Source organism: Gigantopelta aegis, chromosome 15 (genome assembly GCF_016097555.1).
Source record: "Gigantopelta aegis isolate Gae_Host chromosome 15, Gae_host_genome, whole genome shotgun sequence".
Classification (NCBI taxonomy): Eukaryota; Metazoa; Mollusca; class Gastropoda; order Neomphalida; family Peltospiridae; genus Gigantopelta; species Gigantopelta aegis.
In genome coordinates, this window is record NC_054713.1 from 1,339,234 (window position 1) to 1,366,733 (window position 27,500).

General features: G+C 43.4%; 1 protein-coding gene across 1 annotated transcript in view; it reads right to left on the bottom strand.

Moving 5' to 3' along the window:
* LOC121390787 (BTB/POZ domain-containing protein 2-like) overlaps positions 1 to 26,792 on the bottom strand; it is a 68,133-nt gene extending 41,341 nt beyond the window's left edge. The window contains exon 1 of the mRNA XM_041522715.1: positions 26,725 to 26,792. The gene's annotated coding sequence lies outside the window, so the exon portion shown is untranslated. The remainder of the gene's footprint in view (positions 1 to 26,724) is intronic.
* Between the last annotated feature and the right edge of the window lie 708 nt (positions 26,793 to 27,500).

Here is a 27,500-nt window from a genome sequence, read left to right on the forward strand (position 1 = left end):
ACATCTATTTAGTGGTGTACAGCGACCTGCATCCACCTCCTCCTACCCCTCGGCGATATCTCTATCATTAGCACTGGGATAGTACATCTATTTAGTGGTGTACAGCGACCTGCATCCACCTCCTCCTACCCCTCGGCGATATCTCTATCATTAGCACTGGGATAGTACATCTATTTAGTGGTGTACAGCGACCTGCATCCACCTCCTCCTACCCCTCGGCGATATCTCTATCATTAGCACTGGGATAGTACATCTATTTAGTGGTGTACAGCGACCTGCATCCACCTCCTCCTACCCCTCGGCGATATCTCTATCATTAGCACTGGATAGTACATCTATTTAGTGGTGTACAGCGACCTGCATCCACCTCCTCCTACCCCTCGGCGATATCTCTATCATTAGCACTGGGATAGTACATCTATTTAGTGGTGTACAGCGACCTGCATCCACCTCCTCCTACCCCTCGGCGATATCTCTATCATTAGCACTGGGATAGTACATCTATTTAGTGGTGTACAGCGACCTGCATCCACCTCCTCCTACCCCTCGGCGATATCTCTATCATTAGCACTGGGATAGTACATCTATTTAGTGGTGTACAGCGACCTGCATCCACCTCCTCCTACCCCTCGGCGATATCTCTATCATTAGCACTGGGATAGTACATCTATTTAGTGGTGTACAGCGACCTGCATCCACCTCCTCCTACCCCTCGGCGATATCTCTATCATTAGCACTGGGATAGTACATCTATTTAGTGGTGTACAGCGACCTGCATCCACCTCCTCCTACCCCTCGGCGATATCTCTATCATTAGCACTGGGATAGTACATCTATTTAGTGGTGTACAGCGACCTGCATCCACCTCCTCCTACCCCTCGGCGATATCTCTATCATTAGCACTGGGATAGTACATCTATTTAGTGGTGTACAGCGACCTGCATCCACCTCCTCCTACCCCTCGGCGATATCTCTATCATTAGCACTGGGATAGTACATCTATTTAGTGGTGTACAGCGACCTGCATCCACCTCCTCCTACCCCTCGGCGATATCTCTATCATTAGCACTGGGATAGTACATCTATTTAGTGGTGTACAGCGACCTGCATCCACCTCCTCCTACCCCTCGGCGATATCTCTATCATTAGCACTGGGATAGTACATCTATTTAGTGGTGTACAGCGACCTGCATCCACCTCCTCCTACCCCTCGGCGATATCTCTATCATTAGCACTGGGATAGTACATCTATTTAGTGGTGTACAGCGACCTGCATCCACCTCCTCCTACCCCTCGGCGATATCTCTATCATTAGCACTGGGATAGTACATCTATTTAGTGGTGTACAGCGACCTGCATCCACCTCCTCCTACCCCTCGGCGATATCTCTATCATTAGCACTGGGATAGTACATCTATTTAGTGGTGTACAGCGACCTGCATCCACCTCCTCCTACCCCTCGGCGATATCTCTATCATTAGCACTGGGATAGTACATCTATTTAGTGGTGTACAGCGACCTGCATCCACCTCCTCCTACCCCTCGGCGATATCTCTATCATTAGCACTGGGATAGTACATCTATTTAGTGGTGTACAGCGACCTGCATCCACCTCCTCCTACCCCTCGGCGATATCTCTATCATTAGCACTGGGATAGTACATCTATTTAGTGGTGTACAGCGACCTGCATCCACCTCCTCCTACCCCTCGGCGATATCTCTATCATTAGCACTGGGATAGTACATCTATTTAGTGGTGTACAGCGACCTGCATCCACCTCCTCCTACCCCTCGGCGATATCTCTATCATTAGCACTGGGATAGTACATCTATTTAGTGGTGTACAGCGACCTGCATCCACCTCCTCCTACCCCTCGGCGATATCTCTATCATTAGCACTGGGATAGTACATCTATTTAGTGGTGTACAGCGACCTGCATCCACCTCCTCCTACCCCTCGGCGATATCTCTATCATTAGCACTGGGATAGTACATCTATTTAGTGGTGTACAGCGACCTGCATCCACCTCCTCCTACCCCTCGGCGATATCTCTATCATTAGCACTGGGATAGTACATCTATTTAGTGGTGTACAGCGACCTGCATCCACCTCCTCCTACCCCTCGGCGATATCTCTATCATTAGCACTGGGATAGTACATCTATTTAGTGGTGTACAGCGACCTGCATCCACCTCCTCCTACCCCTCGGCGATATCTCTATCATTAGCACTGGGATAGTACATCTATTTAGTGGTGTACAGCGACCTGCATCCACCTCCTCCTACCCCTCGGCGATATCTCTATCATTAGCACTGGGATAGTACATCTATTTAGTGGTGTACAGCGACCTGCATCCACCTCCTCCTACCCCTCGGCGATATCTCTATCATTAGCACTGGGATAGTACATCTATTTAGTGGTGTACAGCGACCTGCATCCACCTCCTCCTACCCCTCGGCGATATCTCTATCATTAGCACTGGGATAGTACATCTATTTAGTGGTGTACAGCGACCTGCATCCACCTCCTCCTACCCCTCGGCGATATCTCTATCATTAGCACTGGGATAGTACATCTATTTAGTGGTGTACAGCGACCTGCATCCACCTCCTCCTACCCCTCGGCGATATCTCTATCATTAGCACTGGGATAGTACATCTATTTAGTGGTGTACAGCGACCTGCATCCACCTCCTCCTACCCCTCGGCGATATCTCTATCATTAGCACTGGGATAGTACATCTATTTAGTGGTGTACAGCGACCTGCATCCACCTCCTCCTACCCCTCGGCGATATCTCTATCATTAGCACTGGGATAGTACATCTATTTAGTGGTGTACAGCGACCTGCATCCACCTCCTCCTACCCCTCGGCGATATCTCTATCATTAGCACTGGGATAGTACATCTATTTAGTGGTGTACAGCGACCTGCATCCACCTCCTCCTACCCCTCGGCGATATCTCTATCATTAGCACTGGGATAGTACATCTATTTAGTGGTGTACAGCGACCTGCATCCACCTCCTCCTACCCCTCGGCGATATCTCTATCATTAGCACTGGGATAGTACATCTATTTAGTGGTGTACAGCGACCTGCATCCACCTCCTCCTACCCCTCGGCGATATCTCTATCATTAGCACTGGGATAGTACATCTATTTAGTGGTGTACAGCGACCTGCATCCACCTCCTCCTACCCCTCGGCGATATCTCTATCATTAGCACTGGGATAGTACATCTATTTAGTGGTGTACAGCGACCTGCATCCACCTCCTCCTACCCCTCGGCGATATCTCTATCATTAGCACTGGGATAGTACATCTATTTAGTGGTGTACAGCGACCTGCATCCACCTCCTCCTACCCCTCGGCGATATCTCTATCATTAGCACTGGGATAGTACATCTATTTAGTGGTGTACAGCGACCTGCATCCACCTCCTCCTACCCCTCGGCGATATCTCTATCATTAGCACTGGGATAGTACATCTATTTAGTGGTGTACAGCGACCTGCATCCACCTCCTCCTACCCCTCGGCGATATCTCTATCATTAGCACTGGGATAGTACATCTATTTAGTGGTGTACAGCGACCTGCATCCACCTCCTCCTACCCCTCGGCGATATCTCTATCATTAGCACTGGGATAGTACATCTATTTAGTGGTGTACAGCGACCTGCATCCACCTCCTCCTACCCCTCGGCGATATCTCTATCATTAGCACTGGGATAGTACATCTATTTAGTGGTGTACAGCGACCTGCATCCACCTCCTCCTACCCCTCGGCGATATCTCTATCATTAGCACTGGGATAGTACATCTATTTAGTGGTGTACAGCGACCTGCATCCACCTCCTCCTACCCCTCGGCGATATCTCTATCATTAGCACTGGGATAGTACATCTATTTAGTGGTGTACAGCGACCTGCATCCACCTCCTCCTACCCCTCGGCGATATCTCTATCATTAGCACTGGATAGTACATCTATTTAGTGGTGTACAGCGACCTGCATCCACCTCCTCCTACCCCTCGGCGATATCTCTATCATTAGCACTGGGATAGTACATCTATTTAGTGGTGTACAGCGACCTGCATCCACCTCCTCCTACCCCTCGGCGATATCTCTATCATTAGCACTGGGATAGTACATCTATTTAGTGGTGTACAGCGACCTGCATCCACCTCCTCCTACCCCTCGGCGATATCTCTATCATTAGCACTGGGATAGTACATCTATTTAGTGGTGTACAGCGACCTGCATCCACCTCCTCCTACCCCTCGGCGATATCTCTATCATTAGCACTGGGATAGTACATCTATTTAGTGGTGTACAGCGACCTGCATCCACCTCCTCCTACCCCTCGGCGATATCTCTATCATTAGCACTGGGATAGTACATCTATTTAGTGGTGTACAGCGACCTGCATCCACCTCCTCCTACCCCTCGGCGATATCTCTATCATTAGCACTGGGATAGTACATCTATTTAGTGGTGTACAGCGACCTGCATCCACCTCCTCCTACCCCTCGGCGATATCTCTATCATTAGCACTGGGATAGTACATCTATTTAGTGGTGTACAGCGACCTGCATCCACCTCCTCCTACCCCTCGGCGATATCTCTATCATTAGCACTGGGATAGTACATCTATTTAGTGGTGTACAGCGACCTGCATCCACCTCCTCCTACCCCTCGGCGATATCTCTATCATTAGCACTGGGATAGTACATCTATTTAGTGGTGTACAGCGACCTGCATCCACCTCCTCCTACCCCTCGGCGATATCTCTATCATTAGCACTGGGATAGTACATCTATTTAGTGGTGTACAGCGACCTGCATCCACCTCCTCCTACCCCTCGGCGATATCTCTATCATTAGCACTGGGATAGTACATCTATTTAGTGGTGTACAGCGACCTGCATCCACCTCCTCCTACCCCTCGGCGATATCTCTATCATTAGCACTGGGATAGTACATCTATTTAGTGGTGTACAGCGACCTGCATCCACCTCCTCCTACCCCTCGGCGATATCTCTATCATTAGCACTGGGATAGTACATCTATTTAGTGGTGTACAGCGACCTGCATCCACCTCCTCCTACCCCTCGGCGATATCTCTATCATTAGCACTGGGATAGTACATCTATTTAGTGGTGTACAGCGACCTGCATCCACCTCCTCCTACCCCTCGGCGATATCTCTATCATTAGCACTGGGATAGTACATCTATTTAGTGGTGTACAGCGACCTGCATCCACCTCCTCCTACCCCTCGGCGATATCTCTATCATTAGCACTGGGATAGTACATCTATTTAGTGGTGTACAGCGACCTGCATCCACCTCCTCCTACCCCTCGGCGATATCTCTATCATTAGCACTGGGATAGTACATCTATTTAGTGGTGTACAGCGACCTGCATCCACCTCCTCCTACCCCTCGGCGATATCTCTATCATTAGCACTGGGATAGTACATCTATTTAGTGGTGTACAGCGACCTGCATCCACCTCCTCCTACCCCTCGGCGATATCTCTATCATTAGCACTGGGATAGTACATCTATTTAGTGGTGTACAGCGACCTGCATCCACCTCCTCCTACCCCTCGGCGATATCTCTATCATTAGCACTGGGATAGTACATCTATTTAGTGGTGTACAGCGACCTGCATCCACCTCCTCCTACCCCTCGGCGATATCTCTATCATTAGCACTGGGATAGTACATCTATTTAGTGGTGTACAGCGACCTGCATCCACCTCCTCCTACCCCTCGGCGATATCTCTATCATTAGCACTGGGATAGTACATCTATTTAGTGGTGTACAGCGACCTGCATCCACCTCCTCCTACCCCTCGGCGATATCTCTATCATTAGCACTGGGATAGTACATCTATTTAGTGGTGTACAGCGACCTGCATCCACCTCCTCCTACCCCTCGGCGATATCTCTATCATTAGCACTGGGATAGTACATCTATTTAGTGGTGTACAGCGACCTGCATCCACCTCCTCCTACCCCTCGGCGATATCTCTATCATTAGCACTGGGATAGTACATCTATTTAGTGGTGTACAGCGACCTGCATCCACCTCCTCCTACCCCTCGGCGATATCTCTATCATTAGCACTGGGATAGTACATCTATTTAGTGGTGTACAGCGACCTGCATCCACCTCCTCCTACCCCTCGGCGATATCTCTATCATTAGCACTGGGATAGTACATCTATTTAGTGGTGTACAGCGACCTGCATCCACCTCCTCCTACCCCTCGGCGATATCTCTATCATTAGCACTGGGATAGTACATCTATTTAGTGGTGTACAGCGACCTGCATCCACCTCCTCCTACCCCTCGGCGATATCTCTATCATTAGCACTGGGATAGTACATCTATTTAGTGGTGTACAGCGACCTGCATCCACCTCCTCCTACCCCTCGGCGATATCTCTATCATTAGCACTGGGATAGTACATCTATTTAGTGGTGTACAGCGACCTGCATCCACCTCCTCCTACCCCTCGGCGATATCTCTATCATTAGCACTGGGATAGTACATCTATTTAGTGGTGTACAGCGACCTGCATCCACCTCCTCCTACCCCTCGGCGATATCTCTATCATTAGCACTGGGATAGTACATCTATTTAGTGGTGTACAGCGACCTGCATCCACCTCCTCCTACCCCTCGGCGATATCTCTATCATTAGCACTGGGATAGTACATCTATTTAGTGGTGTACAGCGACCTGCATCCACCTCCTCCTACCCCTCGGCGATATCTCTATCATTAGCACTGGGATAGTACATCTATTTAGTGGTGTACAGCGACCTGCATCCACCTCCTCCTACCCCTCGGCGATATCTCTATCATTAGCACTGGGATAGTACATCTATTTAGTGGTGTACAGCGACCTGCATCCACCTCCTCCTACCCCTCGGCGATATCTCTATCATTAGCACTGGGATAGTACATCTATTTAGTGGTGTACAGCGACCTGCATCCACCTCCTCCTACCCCTCGGCGATATCTCTATCATTAGCACTGGGATAGTACATCTATTTAGTGGTGTACAGCGACCTGCATCCACCTCCTCCTACCCCTCGGCGATATCTCTATCATTAGCACTGGGATAGTACATCTATTTAGTGGTGTACAGCGACCTGCATCCACCTCCTCCTACCCCTCGGCGATATCTCTATCATTAGCACTGGGATAGTACATCTATTTAGTGGTGTACAGCGACCTGCATCCACCTCCTCCTACCCCTCGGCGATATCTCTATCATTAGCACTGGGATAGTACATCTATTTAGTGGTGTACAGCGACCTGCATCCACCTCCTCCTACCCCTCGGCGATATCTCTATCATTAGCACTGGGATAGTACATCTATTTAGTGGTGTACAGCGACCTGCATCCACCTCCTCCTACCCCTCGGCGATATCTCTATCATTAGCACTGGGATAGTACATCTATTTAGTGGTGTACAGCGACCTGCATCCACCTCCTCCTACCCCTCGGCGATATCTCTATCATTAGCACTGGGATAGTACATCTATTTAGTGGTGTACAGCGACCTGCATCCACCTCCTCCTACCCCTCGGCGATATCTCTATCATTAGCACTGGGATAGTACATCTATTTAGTGGTGTACAGCGACCTGCATCCACCTCCTCCTACCCCTCGGCGATATCTCTATCATTAGCACTGGGATAGTACATCTATTTAGTGGTGTACAGCGACCTGCATCCACCTCCTCCTACCCCTCGGCGATATCTCTATCATTAGCACTGGATAGTACATCTATTTAGTGGTGTACAGCGACCTGCATCCACCTCCTCCTACCCCTCGGCGATATCTCTATCATTAGCACTGGGATAGTACATCTATTTAGTGGTGTACAGCGACCTGCATCCACCTCCTCCTACCCCTCGGCGATATCTCTATCATTAGCACTGGGATAGTACATCTATTTAGTGGTGTACAGCGACCTGCATCCACCTCCTCCTACCCCTCGGCGATATCTCTATCATTAGCACTGGGATAGTACATCTATTTAGTGGTGTACAGCGACCTGCATCCACCTCCTCCTACCCCTCGGCGATATCTCTATCATTAGCACTGGGATAGTACATCTATTTAGTGGTGTACAGCGACCTGCATCCACCTCCTCCTACCCCTCGGCGATATCTCTATCATTAGCACTGGGATAGTACATCTATTTAGTGGTGTACAGCGACCTGCATCCACCTCCTCCTACCCCTCGGCGATATCTCTATCATTAGCACTGGGATAGTACATCTATTTAGTGGTGTACAGCGACCTGCATCCACCTCCTCCTACCCCTCGGCGATATCTCTATCATTAGCACTGGGATAGTACATCTATTTAGTGGTGTACAGCGACCTGCATCCACCTCCTCCTACCCCTCGGCGATATCTCTATCATTAGCACTGGGATAGTACATCTATTTAGTGGTGTACAGCGACCTGCATCCACCTCCTCCTACCCCTCGGCGATATCTCTATCATTAGCACTGGGATAGTACATCTATTTAGTGGTGTACAGCGACCTGCATCCACCTCCTCCTACCCCTCGGCGATATCTCTATCATTAGCACTGGGATAGTACATCTATTTAGTGGTGTACAGCGACCTGCATCCACCTCCTCCTACCCCTCGGCGATATCTCTATCATTAGCACTGCATCCACCTCCTCCTACCCCTCGGCGATAGTACATCTATTTAGTGGTGTACAGCGACCTGCATCCACCTCCTCCTACCCCTCGGCGATATCTCTATCATTAGCACTGGGATAGTACATCTATTTAGTGGTGTACAGCGACCTGCATCCACCTCCTCCTACCCCTCGGCGATATCTCTATCATTAGCACTGGGATAGTACATCTATTTAGTGGTGTACAGCGACCTGCATCCACCTCCTCCTACCCCTCGGCGATATCTCTATCATTAGCACTGGGATAGTACATCTATTTAGTGGTGTACAGCGACCTGCATCCACCTCCTCCTACCCCTCGGCGATATCTCTATCATTAGCACTGGGATAGTACATCTATTTAGTGGTGTACAGCGACCTGCATCCACCTCCTCCTACCCCTCGGCGATATCTCTATCATTAGCACTGGGATAGTACATCTATTTAGTGGTGTACAGCGACCTGCATCCACCTCCTCCTACCCCTCGGCGATATCTCTATCATTAGCACTGGGATAGTACATCTATTTAGTGGTGTACAGCGACCTGCATCCACCTCCTCCTACCCCTCGGCGATATCTCTATCATTAGCACTGGGATAGTACATCTATTTAGTGGTGTACAGCGACCTGCATCCACCTCCTCCTACCCCTCGGCGATATCTCTATCATTAGCACTGGGATAGTACATCTATTTAGTGGTGTACAGCGACCTGCATCCACCTCCTCCTACCCCTCGGCGATATCTCTATCATTAGCACTGGGATAGTACATCTATTTAGTGGTGTACAGCGACCTGCATCCACCTCCTCCTACCCCTCGGCGATATCTCTATCATTAGCACTGGGATAGTACATCTATTTAGTGGTGTACAGCGACCTGCATCCACCTCCTCCTACCCCTCGGCGATATCTCTATCATTAGCACTGGGATAGTACATCTATTTAGTGGTGTACAGCGACCTGCATCCACCTCCTCCTACCCCTCGGCGATATCTCTATCATTAGCACTGGGATAGTACATCTATTTAGTGGTGTACAGCGACCTGCATCCACCTCCTCCTACCCCTCGGCGATATCTCTATCATTAGCACTGGGATAGTACATCTATTTAGTGGTGTACAGCGACCTGCATCCACCTCCTCCTACCCCTCGGCGATATCTCTATCATTAGCACTGGGATAGTACATCTATTTAGTGGTGTACAGCGACCTGCATCCACCTCCTCCTACCCCGATATCTCTCACTGGGATAGTACATCTATTTAGTGGTGTACAGCGACCTGACATCCACCTCCTCCTACCCCTCGGCGATATCATATCTCCTATCGGCGATATCTCTAGCACTGGGATAGTACATCTATTTAGTGGTGTACAGCGACCTGCATCCACCTCCTCCTACCCCTCGGCGATATCTCTATCATTAGCACTGGGATAGTACATCTATTTAGTGGTGTACAGCGACCTGCATCCACCTCCTCCTACCCCTCGGCGATATCTCTATCATTAGCACTGGGATAGTACATCTATTTAGTGGTGTACAGCGACCTGCATCCACCTCCTCCTACCCCTCGGCGATATCTCTATCATTAGCACTGGGATAGTACATCTATTTAGTGGTGTACAGCGACCTGCATCCACCTCCTCCTACCCCTCGGCGATATCTCTATCATTAGCACTGGGATAGTACATCTATTTAGTGGTGTACAGCGACCTGCACCACCTCGGCGATATCTCTATCATTAGCACTGGGATAGTACATCTATTTAGTGGTGTACAGCGACCTGCATCCACCTCCTCCTACCCCTCGGCGATATCTCTATCATTAGCACTGGGATAGTACATCTATTTAGTGGTGTACATGCATCCACCTCCTCCTACCCCTCGGCGATATCTCTATCATTAGCACTGTGGTGTACAGCGACCTGCATCCACCTCCTCCTACCCCTCGGCGATATCTCTATCATTAGCACTGGGATAGTACATCTATTTAGTGGTGTACAGCGACCTGCATCCACCTCCTCCTACCCCTCGGCGATATCTCTATCATTAGCACTGGGATAGTACATCTATTTAGTGGTGTACAGCGACCTGCATCCACCTCCTCCTACCCCTCGGCGATATCTCTATCATTAGCACTGGGATAGTACATCTATTTAGTGGTGTACAGCGACCTGCATCCACCTCCTCCTACCCCTCGGCGATATCTCTATCATTAGCACTGGGATAGTACATCTATTTAGTGGTGTACAGCGACCTGCATCCACCTCCTCCTACCCCTCGGCGATATCTCTATCATTAGCACTGGGATAGTACATCTATTTAGTGGTGTACAGCGACCTGCATCCACCTCCTCCTACCCCTCGGCGATATCTCTATCATTAGCACTGGGATAGTACATCTATTTAGTGGTGTACAGCGACCTGCATCCACCTCCTCCTACCCCTCGGCGATATCTCTATCATTAGCACTGGGATAGTACATCTATTTAGTGGTGTACAGCGACCTGCATCCACCTCCTCCTACCCCTCGGCGATATCTCTATCATTAGCACTGGGATAGTACATCTATTTAGTGGTGTACAGCGACCTGCATCCACCTCCTCCTACCCCTCGGCGATATCTCTATCATTAGCACTGGGATAGTACATCTATTTAGTGGTGTACAGCGACCTGCATCCACCTCCTCCTACCCCTCGGCGATATCTCTATCATTAGCACTGGGATAGTACATCTATTTAGTGGTGTACAGCGACCTGCATCCACCACCTCCTACCCCTCGGCGATACCCCTCGGCGATATCTCTATCATTAGCACTGGGATAGTACATCTATTTAGTGGTGTACAGCGACCTGCATCCACCTCCTCCTACCCCTCGGCGATATCTCTATCATTAGCACTGGGATAGTACATCTATTTAGTGGTGTACAGCGACCTGCATCCACCTCCTCCTACCCCTCGGCGATATCTCTATCATTAGCACTGGGATAGTACATCTATTTAGTGGTGTACAGCGACCTGCATCCACCTCCTCCTACCCCTCGGCGATATCTCTATCATTAGCACTGGGATAGTACATCTATTTAGTGGTGTACAGCGACCTGCATCCACCTCCTCCTACCCCTCGGCGATATCTCTATCATTAGCACTGGGTGTAGTACATCTTAGCACTTTAGTGGTGTACAGCGACCTGCATCCACCTCCTCCTACCCCTCGGCGATATCTCTATCATTAGCACTGGGATAGTACATCTATTTAGTGGTGTACAGCGACCTGCATCCACCTCCTCCTACCCCTCGGCGATATCTCTATCATTAGCACTGGGATAGTACATCTATTTAGTGGTGTACAGCGACCTGCATCCACCTCCTCCTACCCCTCGGCGATATCTCTATCATTAGCACTGGGATAGTACATCTATTTAGTGGTGTACAGCGACCTGCATCCACCTCCTCCTACCCCTCGGCGATATCTCTATCATTAGCACTGGGATAGTACATCTATTTAGTGGTGTACAGCGACCTGCATCCACCTCCTCCTACCCCTCGGCGATATCTCTATCATTAGCACTGGGATAGTACATCTATTTAGTGGTGTACAGCGACCTGCATCCACCTCCTCCTACCCCTCGGCGATATCTCTATCATTAGCACTGGGATAGTACATCTATTTAGTGGTGTACAGCGACCTGCATCCACCTCCTCCTACCCCGCGGCGATATCTCTATCATTAGCACTGGAGTACTACAGCTATTTAGTGGTGAACGGCTACATGCACACACACACACACACACCCCTCCTCCTACCCCGCGGCGAAATCTCTATCATTAGCAATTGGGTACTACTGCTATTTAGTGAGGTACGACGACCTGAGCCCCACCCACCCAAATAAATATGTATTCCGTACAGTTTATAATACAGCCACATGTAGGTCAAATAACAAATAGATCTATTTTACACAGTTTGAAGTACAGGTATACACAAACAGAGTGCCTTGCATAACTGTACATTAAATAACACTGATAAGTACGGACACACATAAACTCTCTATCACCCCCCTCCCCACATACGTACAGAACACCTTGTATAACTGGACGTTAGGTAAGGGGAATATCCGAGTACTCTCCATTCCTGAGGCCCAGGAAAGGAGATTTAATATTTCCTACTTAAAATACACCACTAAATAATGACTTTATGTCAATATATGTAAATATGGAGTTTAACGCCAGTAATTGTGGTGGGTTAATTAAGTAGGATGTGGGGTATGTAAGTATGGAGTTTAACACCAGTGATTGTGGTGGGTTAATTAAGTAGGATGTGGGGTATGTAAGTATGGAGGTTAACACCAGTGATTGTGGTGGGTTAATTAAGTAGAATGTGGGGTATGTAAGTATGAAGGTTAACACCAGTGATTGTGGTGGGTTAATTAAGTAGGATGTGGGGTATGTAAGTATGGAGTTTAACGCCAGTGATTGTGGTGGGTTAATTAAGTAGGATGTGGAGTATTAATTAAAACAACTGTTATATATTGCAACCTCGTAGACACAATCATTTGTCATCTTCGTTTTACGGTGACATTAGCACAGACATCTCGTGTGTAATGTACGAGCCACATGGATAGGTGAAGTCTCCAATCCTTAAAACGCACGTGCAGTGTAACGATCACGTGCATGGGTGACGTCAAGACACGTGCTACGAGAACGCCATTTGATTCATTGAAACATATTTTATTGCATTTTAAAGAACAAATGGATTAGGCACCAGTTACACAACTTACTAGGCCTTCTCCAAAATACATACATATTACGACAGTAATATATTTTTGCAATTTAATTATGAACAGAAATAAATATTATTGAAAAAAGAAAGAATAAAGGAAACAGAAAAAAAGAGACGCAATAAAGTTTTCTATGTGTTCGATAATTAGACAGCAGATTTGATAAAAGAGACTTGTTAGGAGACTAGGAATCCAGTGGTGACAGAAGTGTTTGCAAATTGTGGCTGCTATCTTGAAATCAAAGATGGTCGCCGTCCACATGCTATTTTGCCAATCTGATTAACAGCTCTACTGGGTCTGACAGTAGATCTAACAGCATTGCGTGGACTCTTATGTCCAGGTGACATTTCATCAACTATCTAACTGATCAGGGTAGATTTCCATTTTATTACATATGTGCATTTACATTTCCATTAAAATTATATTATTATTTTTTAAGTGGATGTGAATAATCTTACTGTATGTTTACTACCGATGTCAGTGGTAGTTTTCAGAAAAACAGACATGTAACATTTCAGAAGGGTGGATTTTATGATACTTACATGTATCTACTGAGGATACATGGATATCATCCACCGAGGGTAGTTTTCCTTTAATATGTTATATTACATTACACATATGTTGTCTAATGTATATTTCAGCTACGTAAACACCGTTTAATGTAGACATGACAATTCAATATGAATGTGATGGCTTAATCTATTATTTAACTGATCAGGGTAGATTTTCTTTTCATGTGTGAAAGTTTGATTATTTTTTTTTGATTTTTTTTTGTAACAAGATGTCAATAATCTTACTGCATATTTACTATCCATGTCAGGAGTGGTTTTCAGAAAAGATGACTCTTAAAATTTCAAAAGCGTGGATTTCACCATACTTAACTACCGAAGGTATATGGACATCATCCACCGAGGGTAGTTTTCCTTTAATATGTTATATTACATTACACATATGTTGTCTAATGTATATTTCAGCTACGTAAACACCGTTTAATGTAGACATGACAATTCAATATGAATGTGATGGCTTAATCTATTATTTAACAGATCAGGGTAGATTTTTTTTTCATGTGTAAAAGTTTGATTTTTTTTTTTTTTTTTGTAACAAGATGTCAATAATCTTACTGCATATTTACTATCCATGTCAGGAGTGGTTTTCAGAAAAACAGACACGTAACATTTGAAAAGGGTGGATTTTATGATACTTAACTACTGAGGGTATATGGACAATATGAATGTGATGGCTTAATCTATTATTTAACTGATCAGGGTAAATTATCTTTTCATATCTTTTTTTTTATTTAAATAAATAGATATGAATAACCTTACTGCATATTTACTATATATGTCAGAAGTAGTTTTCAGAAAAGGAGATCCTTAACATTTCAAAAGGGTGGATTTTACAGTATGGTACCTAACTACTGAGGATACATGGATATCATCCACCAAGGGTACTTTTCCTTTAATATGGTACATTACATTACATATATGTTGGTTAATGTATATTTGAGCTGAGTAAACACCTTCTAATGTAGACATGACAATTTAATATGAATATGATGGCTTAATCGATTATCTAACTGATTAGGGTGGATTTTCTTTTCATATGAAAATTTTAATTTTAATTTAATTTAATTTTTATTATTATTATTTTTTAATAAATAGATATGAATAACCTTACTGCATATTTACTATGTCAGGAGTAGTTTTCAGAAAAGGAGATTCTTAACATTTCAAAAGGGTGGATTTTACTGTACCTAACTACCGAAGGTACATGGATATCATCCACTGAGGGTACTTTTCCTTTAACATGGTATATTACATTACATATATGTTGGCTAATGTATATTTCAGCCAAGTAAACACCTACTAATGTAGACATGACAATTAAATATGTATATCATGGATTAATCCATTATCTAAATGATCAGAGTACATTTCCAAATTAAAAGAAATTATTATTATTATTATTATTATTTAAAAATATATGTGAATAACCTTATGGTACATGTATGTTTACTGTCAGTGCTAGGGATAGTTCTAGGAAAATGAGACACTTAAGATTTGAGTAGGGTGGATTTTACAATACCCAACTACCGAGGGTACATTATCGTCCACCAAGGGTACTTTTCCCAAAAGATGTTATATTAATTTACTAATAACTAATGTATATTTCAGCTAAGTAAACACCTTATGTAGACACTATATGTGAGAGAGTAATCCATTATCAAAATGATCAGTGTAGATGTCTAAATTGTATGTAATGTTTTTATTTTGTAATCAAATATATGTGAATAACCAACCTTACAGTATGTTTACTATCTATGCTAGTAGTGGAGCAACTTAGCTGATCAATTGTGCACTTTTCGGTGAAAGCATGAACATTGGCAAATGGTTAGATTATCCCAATACAAGGATATTTAGTCCAGGGCCCACTGGAAATTGCACCCTGTATGGCTGCCATCTTGAAATCCAAGATGGCCACCATTGTGGACCTGTTTTGTTTAATATCTCCTTAACTAATACACATATCGAGAGAGTTGAAATGCCTATACCCACATGTTAGGAGACTAGGAATCCAGTGGTGACAGAAGTGTTTGCAAATTGTGGCTGCTATCTTGAAATCAAAGATGGTCGCCGTCCACATGCTATTTTGCCAATCTGATTAACAGCTCTACTGGGTCTGACAGTAGATCTAACAGCATTGCGTGGACTCTTATGTCCAGGTGACATTTCATCTATAAATAACAATTTAAATATCGACCAATTACACTTCGCCTTTTATTCGGGAACATACAAATTCTAAAAATATTGGGCGAGACTATTTATGCAATAGGCGACCTTGTTGGTCTATTTCAACACTGAAAAAACAGTGGGGAAAGTGCAGTAATAAACTCTGGATTGTATACTAGAATAAACAGATTTTATGGCTATACCATCACAGCGGGTTTTTTTGTCTTGAAACGAATTTTATATAAAATTTTATATTGAAATTAGTTTTCAGCATACTTCGTAATTCACCCGAATCATTTCATATACCCTCGGCATAATCCCGAATGTTTTCAAATTCTTTTCAAAACACTGGCATGATTTTGCAAGTAAGGTTTTGATTGGTCGAATGAAAGGTCAACTGGACCTCATCCAACGGGCTGCTGTTAGATCCACATGTAATAGTGGAGCTAATTTTAATTAAATTGCTATTTTGCTCAATATCTCATTTAGTAGAAAAGATATCATTACAGATTTAACACCTAGACTGACATATCAGGGGTCTAAGAATCCAATGGTGACATTGAATATATGGCTGTCATCTTGAAATCCAAGATGGCCTCATCCACAAGCTATTTTACTCAATATCTCATAAAATATAAAATATATCAATACAGTTTTAACACCTATAATAACATTAATCATCGGCTATTGTCACTATAGGTACTTGTGCGATCATACATCAAAATGACGAATCTTGCAATAATAGTGGTCATCCTGTTCTGTTATAAAGACAGGCTGCAGGTTCTGAAATCAAGTCTTAAATGAGTGGCAAGCAGTGTGGACCATACCACTAACAAGTCAGCAGGTGTGCAGGTAGCCCGAGTACTCTGACTGTAAGAGAGCTAGACGGACATTTGGACATAAACACGCTCTCATTACAGTCAGAGACCAACCTATGTCTTTTTTTGGCAATTCCTGACTACCAAACGGTAGGCAACGAGTCCCGCTCTAATACCACAACAATCCTATGTTTGACGTCAAATACCTTTACATCAATCATTTTCGAGTTAAGTAATACAAAAAAATCCACATATTAATCACTAATACACATACTACAGAAAGAAACCCGACAGCACCCACATTCAGCTACGCTTCGTGACACTCCGTCGCAACAATTGCAAAGCTCGGCGATCTATTTCGAGACGTAGACCACGTGATCGCGCACTGGGCGATTCCGCCTTGTGCAGCAGTTACAGGGGCCGTCAAATATCAAGCGAAGTTACAACATGGAAGAGTTGGCTAATGCCGTTTTGGATGAATTTGGATTTCATTACGTCATTAAACCAAAACAATTACACATTATTGATTCCATTTTGAATTTGAAGGATACATTTGGGGTGTTATCGACAGGACACGGCAAAAGTATGTGCTACGTACTGCCTCCTCTTATGAGACGACCCCTGTAACTGCTGCACAAGGCGGAATCGCCCAGTCTCAAAATAGATCGCCGAGCTTTGTAATTGTTGCGACGGCGTGTCACGAAGCGTAGCTGAATGTGGGTGCTGTCGGGTTTCTTTCTGTAGTATGTGTATTAGTGATTAATATGTGGATTTTTTTGTATCACTTAACTCGAAAATGATTGATGTAAAGGTATTTGACGTCAAACATAGGATTGTTGTGGTATTAGAGCGGGACTCGTTGCCTACCGTTTGGTAGTCAGGAATTGCCAAAAAAAGACATAGGTTGGTCTCTGACTGTAATGAGAGCGTGTTTATGTCCAAATGTCCGTCTAGCTCTCTTACAGTCAGAGTACTCGGGCTAGTGTGCAGGCAGAATTAATGGAATTTTCTGTAAGGAGACTGGAATTTTAGGTGATGGTAAAGATCTTGTCACAAAGGTAGTGTTGGACAGCTCATTATTTTATATAACGCAACTGACAGAAACAAACGGACACTTATAAACAATGGGGAATGGGGAAAGCTAACGAAACATGAGTGGCACCCAGAGGCATCAATGGCTTCACTATAGAGCTGACTGATTTCTTCAAATGCACTTGCAAATTTATGGCTCATTAATAGGAGATGGTATAAATATAATTTTTAAAAAAACCCCAGAATTACAGGTAGTGAAATGTTTAAGCAACACTTTGACAGCAAATTAGAATTTACATTGTCAAACCATTAACAAACATAACTGAACACATTTTATTCTGACTGAGCACATTGAGTTTGCATCTTTTAATGTCAGGATACCAAATTTTAAGTATGTAAATACTGTCTGAGTTTTCAATAACAATTACATTGTATCTAATCACATTAAATATTTATTATAAGCAATTCCTTATTTTTATAAACCATAGTCAAACATTTAAAACAACAGAACATGTCGATTAGATTTGGATGTCCAAACATATGTATTTCAAAATTTTCTTGTTGCCATTTTGAAAAACATACAGTAAAGTTATTCACATACCCGGTATATTTTAACAAAAATAAATGAAGGAAGGAAATGTTTTATTTAACGATGCACTCAACACATTTTTATTTCTGGCTATATGGCGTCAGACAAGAAGGGATCTTTTATATGCACCATCCCACAGACAGGATAGTACATACCACGGCCTTTGTTACACCAGTTGTGGAGCACTGGCTAGAACGAGAAATAGCCCAATGGGTCTGACAGGGATTGATCCCAGACTTACCTCACATCAAGCGAATGCTTAATCTACTGGGCTATATCCCGCCCCACTTTTACAAAAATAGAAAATGAAAATTACAAATAACAAATTGTAAATATACCCTGATCATTTAGATAATGGATTAATCCATCATATTCATATTTAATTTTCAGTGTCTTCATAAGAAGGCATTTATTTAGCTGAAATTAACATTACATATAAAATGGAAAATCTACCCTGATAAAATTGCAAAATCTACCCCAGTATATATAGTACATGTGCAGCTTTGGTGCAATCTAAAGAAAGAAAGAAATGTTTTATTTAACGACGCACTCAACACATTTTATTTACGGTTATATGGCGTCAGACATATGGTTAAGGACCACACAGATTTTGAGAGGAAACCCGCTGTCGCCACAACATGGGCTACTCTTCCGATTGGCAGCAAGGTATCTTTTATTTGCACTTCCCACAGGCAGGATAGCACAAACCATGGCCTTTGTTGAACCAGTTATGGATCACTGGTCGGTGCAAGTGGTTTACACCCACCCATTGAGCCTTACGGAGCACTCACTCAGGGTTTGGAGTCGGTATATGGATTACAAATCCCATGCCTCGACTGGGATCCGAACCCAGTACCTACCAGCCTGTAGACCGATGGCCTGCCACGACGCCACCGAGGCCGGTTCTGGTGCAATCTAAAGCCCTGACATTAACCAAATATCATGTACCACATTGTTAGGTTAGTTGTTCGGTCAATTTAACCTCACCGTACCTGTAGGTGGTAGATTATGAATTAACGCACGATTATATATTCATGTTTACATATCTGATACAGACGTTAACCCCCCTCCCCCCCAAAAAAAAAAAAAAAAAAAAAAAATACACCCACCCAAACTATGCGATATATTATATTATTCACGTATTATTAATATTGTGTCACGTTTACAAACGATTAACTTTACAGCGTTGTTTGTAGTCCGATACATCTGTCATAAACTCACTGTTACTCAGTTGCCGAGTTGACGGCAGGTGTATCGGACTACGTGGGTACGTCAAAACATCGGAAGTACAGATTAGAAGAAAAAAACACATTGAAAAAGGCATTTGTATTACTTAATATTTTATTAAATGCTCGTTACAATAACACAGCTCTATATTTGACATAATTTACTTGGGAATTAGGCCTATTCGTTCATATTTATGTTTATTTCCCGCGGAAACATATCAGACTAGTTTATGACATGGGGCGTGGCTTACGAAAAAGGGCGTAGCTTAAAATCGCATTTCGCGAGATGTTACATCCTGGTGGCTACGATTAAGTATTTCCCCAGGAGCGGTACTGAAGACTGCTGCAAGGACGGAACATGTAATTATTTGGTACATGACTGGTGTTTGTAATACGGTTATTCAACGTATGGTGCGATAGACATGTGTTATGTATATAAAAATCACGGGCGTAGGAAGATGCCAAAAATTGGAGGGGGGGGGGGGGGGCATACACACACATATAAATATATAAATACATGTATAAATATATTTTAAAACCCCCCAAAACATCGCTGCTCCCACAAAGTGGGGGGGGGGCACATGCTCCCCCCCCCCGGCCCTTGCTTCCTACGCTAGTGAAAATAAATATGTACTTCGTGAAATATGTAATAAAATTATTGTATTCTGGAGCATTTGTGACGTCTAGTTTTCTGTTTTCTATGACGCACTACCCTTTACTTGTGCATGTATGTAAGAAGAACTTCAATGTCACCTACATGTACCTTCGATTTTATCCAGCTACGAACGGACTGTCTTTGTAGAAATTCCACTATTTTCTCACGGCTCCTAGATTATGGTAGCCCCACTCCCGTGGCTAGTGATATTCAATGTTGGGCTAGTAAATGACTACTATTGCCATGCCAGACAGGGCTTCTAGATTATGGTAGCCCCACTCCCGTGGCTAGTGATATTCAATGTTGGGCTAATAAATGACTACTATTGCCATGCCAGACAGGGCTTCTAGATTATGGTAGCCCCACTCCCGTGGCTAGTGATATTCCATGTTGGGCTAATAAATGACTACTATTGCCATGCCAGACAGGGCTTCTAGATTATGGTAGCCCCACTCCCGTGGCTAGTGATATTCCATGTTGGGCTAGTAAGTAACTACTATTGCCATGCCCGACAGGGCTTCTAGATTATGGTAGCCCCACTCCCGTGGCTAGTGATATTCAATGTTGGGCTAGTAAATGACTACTATTGCCATGCCAGACAGGGCTTCTAGATTATGGTAGCCCACTCCCGTGGCTAGTGATATTCCATGTTGGGCTAGTAAGTAACTACTATTGCCATGCCCGACACGGCTTCTAGATTATGGTAGTCCCACTCCCGTGGCTAGTGATATTCAATGTTGGGCTAGTAAATGACTACTATTGCCATGCCAGACAGGGCTCCTAGATTATGGTAGCCCCACTCCCGTGGCTAGTGATATTCCATGTTGGGCTAGTAAGTAACTACTATTGCCATGCCCGACACGGCTTCTAGATTATGGTAGTCCCACTCCCGTGGCTAGTGATATTCAATGTTGGGCTAGTAAATGACTACTATTGCCATGCCAGACAGGGCTCCTAGATTATGGTAGCCCCACTCCCGTGGCTAGTGATATTCCATGTTGGGCTAGTAAGTAACTACTATTGCCATGCCCGACACGGCTTCTAGATTATGGTAGTCCCACTCCCGTGGCTAGTGATATTCAATGTTGGGCTAGTAAATGACTACTATTGCCATGCCAGACAGGGCTCCTAGATTATGGTAGCCCCACTCCCGTGGCTAGTGATATTCAATGTTGGGCTAGTAAATGACTACTATTGCCATGCCCAACGGTTAGTGAATTTTTTGTTAGTCAAATGTTGCTTTTACGTCTATTTTGTAAATATGAATATCCTGCCGTCATCTCTCCCCCCCCCCCCACCCCCCAATGCTAGTGTTTTCAAGATCTATCTCCCGTTTTAGGTGACATATCCGATTATTACTATTATTTAATAAAATTGTATTAACTTAAAGTAAAGTAGGGCTAGTGGATGTTTAATCAGGGCTAGTACGTTTTGTAAATCACTGATCCTAAAGCTAGTGGATGTTTAATCAGGGCTAGTACGTTTTGTAAATCACTGATCCTAAAGCTAGTGGATGTTTAATCAGGGCTAGTACGTTTTGTAAATCACTGATCCTAAAGCTAGTGAATTTTTAATCAGGGCTAGTACGTTTTGTAAATCACTGATCCTAAAGCTAGTGAATTTTTAATCAGGGCTAGTACGTTTTGTAAATCACCGATCCTAAAGCTAGTGGATGTTTAATCAGGGCTAGTACGTTTTGTAAATCACCGATCCTAAAGCTAGTGGATGTTTAATCAGGGCTAGTACGTTTTGTAAATCACCGATCCTAAAGCTAGTGGATGTTTAATCAGGGCTAGTACGTTTTGTAAATCACCGATCCTAAAGCTAGTGGATGTTTAATCAGGGCTAGTACGTTTTGTAAATCACCGATCCTAAAGCTAGTGGATGTTTAATCAGGGCTAGTACGTTTTGTAAATCACTGATCCTAAAGCTAGTGGATGTTTAATCAGGGCTAGTACGTTTTGTAAATCACTGATCCTAAAGCTAGTGAATGTTTAATCAGGGCTAGTACGTTTTGTAAATCACTGATCCTAAAGCTAGTGAATGTTTAATCAGGGCTAGTACGTTTTGTAAATCACTGATTCTAAAGCTAGTGGATGTTTAATCAGGGCTAGTACGTTTTGTAAATCACTGATTCTAAAGCTAGTGAATGTTTAATCAGGGCTAGTACGTTTTGTAAATCACTGATCCTAAAGCTAGTGAATGTTTAATCAGGGCTAGTACGTTTTGTAAATCACTGATCCTAAAGCTAGTGAATGTTTAATCAGGGCTAGTACGTTTTGTAAATCACTGATCCTAAAGCTAGTGAATGTTTAATCAGGGCTAGTACGTTTTGTAAATCACTGATCCTAAAGCTAGTGAATGTTTAATCAGGGCTAGTACGTTTTGTAAATCACCGATCCTAAAGCTAGTGAATGTTTAATCAGGGCTAGTACGTTTTGTAAATCACCGATTCTAAAGCTAGTGAATGTTTAATCAGGGCTAGTACGTTTTGTAAATCACTGATCCTAAAGCTAGTGAATGTTTAATCAGGGCTAGTACGTTTTGTAAATCACTGATCCTAAAGCTAGTGAATGTTTAATCAGGGCTAGTACGTTTTGTAAATCACTGATCCTAAAGCTAGTGAATGTTTAATCAGGGCTAGTACGTTTTGTAAATCACCGATCCTAAAGCTAGTGGATGTTATAAACATTGTACAAGCTCTGATTTCCTGTTATGTGACATTTGTTGGAAAAGAGAACTGATCAAAGATAAAGAAAGAAATGTTTTATTTAACGACGCACTCAGCACATTTTATTTACGGTTATATGGCGTCAGACATATGGTTAAGGACCACACAGATTTTGAGAGGAAACCCGCTGTCGCCACTACATGGGCTACTCTTTTCGATTAGCAGCAAGGGATCTTTTATTTGCGCTTCCCACAACCATGGCCTTTGTTGAACCAGTTATGGATCACTGGTCGGTGCAAGTGGTTTACACCTACCCATTGAGCCTTGCGGAGCACTCACTCAGGGTTTGGAGTCGGTATCTGGATTAAAAACTCCATGCCTCGATTGGGATCCGAACCCCCAGTACCTACCAGCCTGTAGACCGATGGCCTAACCACGACGCTACCGAGGCCGGTTGATCAAAGGGAGACAACTCCATTTTAGTGCGTCGCAAACATCGGTTTCCAATGTACCAAATCAATCACTGTTGCCGATAATGTTAACGATAACGAATAAAACTGCCATAAGCAGCGTATCAACTCACCCAGGCAGTACACCAATAAAAGGTCAAACATGGCCATTCTGACACTGTTTTTTTTTTTAGAGGAAACCCGCTGTCGCCACATAGGCCACTCTTTTACGATAGACAGCAAGGGATATTTTATTTGCGCTTCCCACAGGCAGGATAGCACAAACCATGGCCTTTGTTGAACCAGTTATGGATCACTGGTCGGTGCAAGTGGTTTACACCTACCCACTGAACCTTGCGGAGCACTCACTCAGGGTTTGGAGTCGGTATCTGGATTAAAAACCCCATGCCTCGACTGGGATCCGAACCAACATATAGTCAGATGGCTTAACCACTGCGCCACCGAGGCCGGTCTCATAGCGACACAAACCAAATAATAGTATGTGTTTCTGTCAAATAAAAGTTAAAACTATCTTCGTGTCGCCCACGTCCAAAATGTCTACCTCGCTCTCTCTGTATTTTTACTGGACCCTCCCCTAGTTCGATAAGCTGGGTACGGACCTGATCCTGACACTTTACATACACATCTTATACGTCGCCTAGAATCGAACTTAGGAGGGACGCAATGCAGGCGCGTGTGCAGGAATTTTACCGGGGGCGGGGGGAGAGGAGAGTTCTACACTGGAGGGTGAACTTTATAAGGGGGAGGGGGGGGGGAGGGTCTAGTAATCCTGCACTGGAAAAAGTATTGAAAAAGGTAGAAAATTAACTCGATCGGGTGGTGGGGTTATTCAATACTCCCCTGCACAACGGGACCGCCCTTTAATTTTGTTAAAAGAGTTTATCAGTTCCTATATTATGCGCATGTTCTAAAGTAGTGTCGGAAATAGAATAAAACTGATTTTCGTCGATTATTTCTTTCATACTAAACTGACAAGTAAATATTTTGTAAATATCTGTTTAATGATACTCTACGTAATTCAGCATTTACTTGTTTGGGCTCTCATTGGTGTTTACTCTTGAAATTAAAAGAAAGATGTTGGTAAACAGGTGATGTGTCAATTTCATTTACCCTTAAACAAACTTTTAATTTAAAGCTGCAAGTTAACCGAGTATTTTGAATTGCAGCAGAAATTATTAATTATGATAAGCATATTTAGTGAATATAAATTCAATATTACATTAGAAATTTACACAATCTTGCTATATCATAGTTATATGTGAGCATGCCTCGACTGGGATCCGAACCCAGTACCTACCAGCATGTAGACCGATGACCTAACCACGACGCCACCAAGGCCGGTTTTTTTGATTGGTGGAATTATAGACTGCTTATATTTGATTGTTTAGATTATCCATTTCTATCCATCCGGAGTGTTTCTGGTCATGGGGGTGTTTCTAATACCACGAAGTGCGATTGTCATATTTGTGGAGACAAACTTTAGTGTACTTTTTAAGGGTAGGGGTATTTCCCCGTTTCCCGTTCCCGACTCTTTGCTGCATTCTACTGTAATTTTTAAATTTATCCAAATAATATGTGACAGGTTTGTAGATCAACCAAACTTGGTGTTCCGTTCCACGGATTCAAACTAGGATCTGCGACATTAAATCTGTTAATATAATTATTATAATATAATTTGTACAGGCTCGGATGCGGGGTGTGTGTGTTAATATAATTATTATTATATAATTTGTACAGGCTCGGATGCGCGGTGTGTGTGTGTGGGGGGGGGGGGGGGGGGGGGGGCTGTGGGTAGGTAGTTGATGTCAGTGTTTAAGAAAAATCAGGCTTCGTAAATCGAGCACCAAGTGTTTATCTGTGACTACCGCCCTACCCACAAGTGTGTCCCACCTGTTATTCCGCCCTGAAAGTATAGAACGAATAAATAAGTACACACACTCACGTCGCGACCCACACAATACCCGTGTTCGTTATCATATTGCATGTAGTGTATATACCAGACCAGTAACAAACGACGGGGACGGGGATGGGAGGGGGGGGGGGGGGGTCAGGGGTCACAAGTCCGCCAATTTGACAACGAAAATGTACGTGCCCCATCCCACTTCTCATATAGTTCATACCGGTCTGTATACCGTCACAAACCACACACACGCACAGCTGAAGCCCTGATTAATGCCCACAAATGTCCACAATCAATAATGGGCAGGTATAATATTCGAGTATCTATTTGTGTTTTGTACACCGTGCTGTTTCCCCTGCGCGTGCTGTAACCTCACCGTGGTGCAGGGGTGTAACATTCTCTTTGAGAATGGCCAATACAGCACAAATTGAAGTTTAGAGTAAAATTCGGTGTCCGTAAAATTCTGTGATATTTGTATTTGTATTTTTGCACAGTTCTTTACACTGTTTTTGTTTAAACCTTGAATGTTTATATTGATGTTGATCATCACTTTATTTATTTGCATTACCATAGTTTGACACCCAATAGCCGATGTATTTTTCGTGCTGGGGTGTCGTTAAACATTCATTCATTCATTCCGTGCTGTTCTGTCACATACAGTGTTAATATGTGTAATCAGTGAGTTAACACTTACCATAGACATAGCAAAACAAAAGAAATAACAGACTGGACAACTGATAATGTGTTATTGTCAAATAAAAGTTATAACTACCTTCGTGTCTCCCACAACAAAATGTCTGACCTGTTCGTGAAATACTTCCTTGTATGTGACGTGTTTAGTTTTCTTAGTAGATGCAACTTTCTGTTTATAAAATTGATCAAAGTGAGACAAGTCCATTTTAAGTAGGGGTGGGAGGTGTACATGACTGGTGTTTTTAACACCGTTATTCAGCGTATAACACAACAGGAATGCATATCACTATGTACATAGAGAAATATGAAATAGAAGTATTGTATTCTCCAGCATTTGTCACGGTGAATTTTAGAATGCAGCAAATCACATTGCATGACGTCTTAGTTTTCTCATCTTTCCGATGGCGCACTACCCTATAGCTGTATGTAAGAAGAACTTCAATGTCACCTACCTTCGATTTTACCCAGCTACGAACTGACCGTGTCTTTGTAGAAATTCCCCTATTTCCTGGTATGTGACGTGTTTCGTTTCTTGGAAGAGAGAACTGATCAAAGAGAGACAACTTTCATTTTAGTCTGTTGCGAAAATCAGGTTCTAATGATCCAAATCAATCCGTATTACCGATAATGTTAACGGTAACTAATAAAACTGCTGTAAGCAACGTATCAACACACGTAGGCAGACTCCAAATTAAAAGGGGGAATCTGACATTTAATATACCTGCAAGAAAATGGGGGGGGGGGGGGGGGGGGGGGAGAGGATCACATACCATTTAAAAAAATTGATGGAATTAATTTTAATTGTTCGCTGAAAATCGCAGTTTCGTTTTGAGGAATACCCTGCACTGGTTTCAACCTTTTGTGTATATTACATAACAATTGTATAACCAATAAAAATGTGTATTTATGTTCTGGCAGTCAATAACAGTAATTGTACAAATAATCAATGTCATATATTACAACCAATCAGAGCCGCAGCTTTCTTTACTCCGTAAATATTTATATCAGAGATTTCTTGGTGCGCCTCCACCTTTGACCCGAAAATTTCTTCTTTGGTACAATGCAACCCAATTATCATGCATTTATAGCATCAATCAACTGATTACGCATAATACACATAATTACGACTTACACATTTCCCATTTCTTTATCTATTTTATTTTAATTAAAATAACACTGGCCTTCTGTCGTTGTTTCTTAAGAAGGAAAACACTTAGGAGATGCTGAA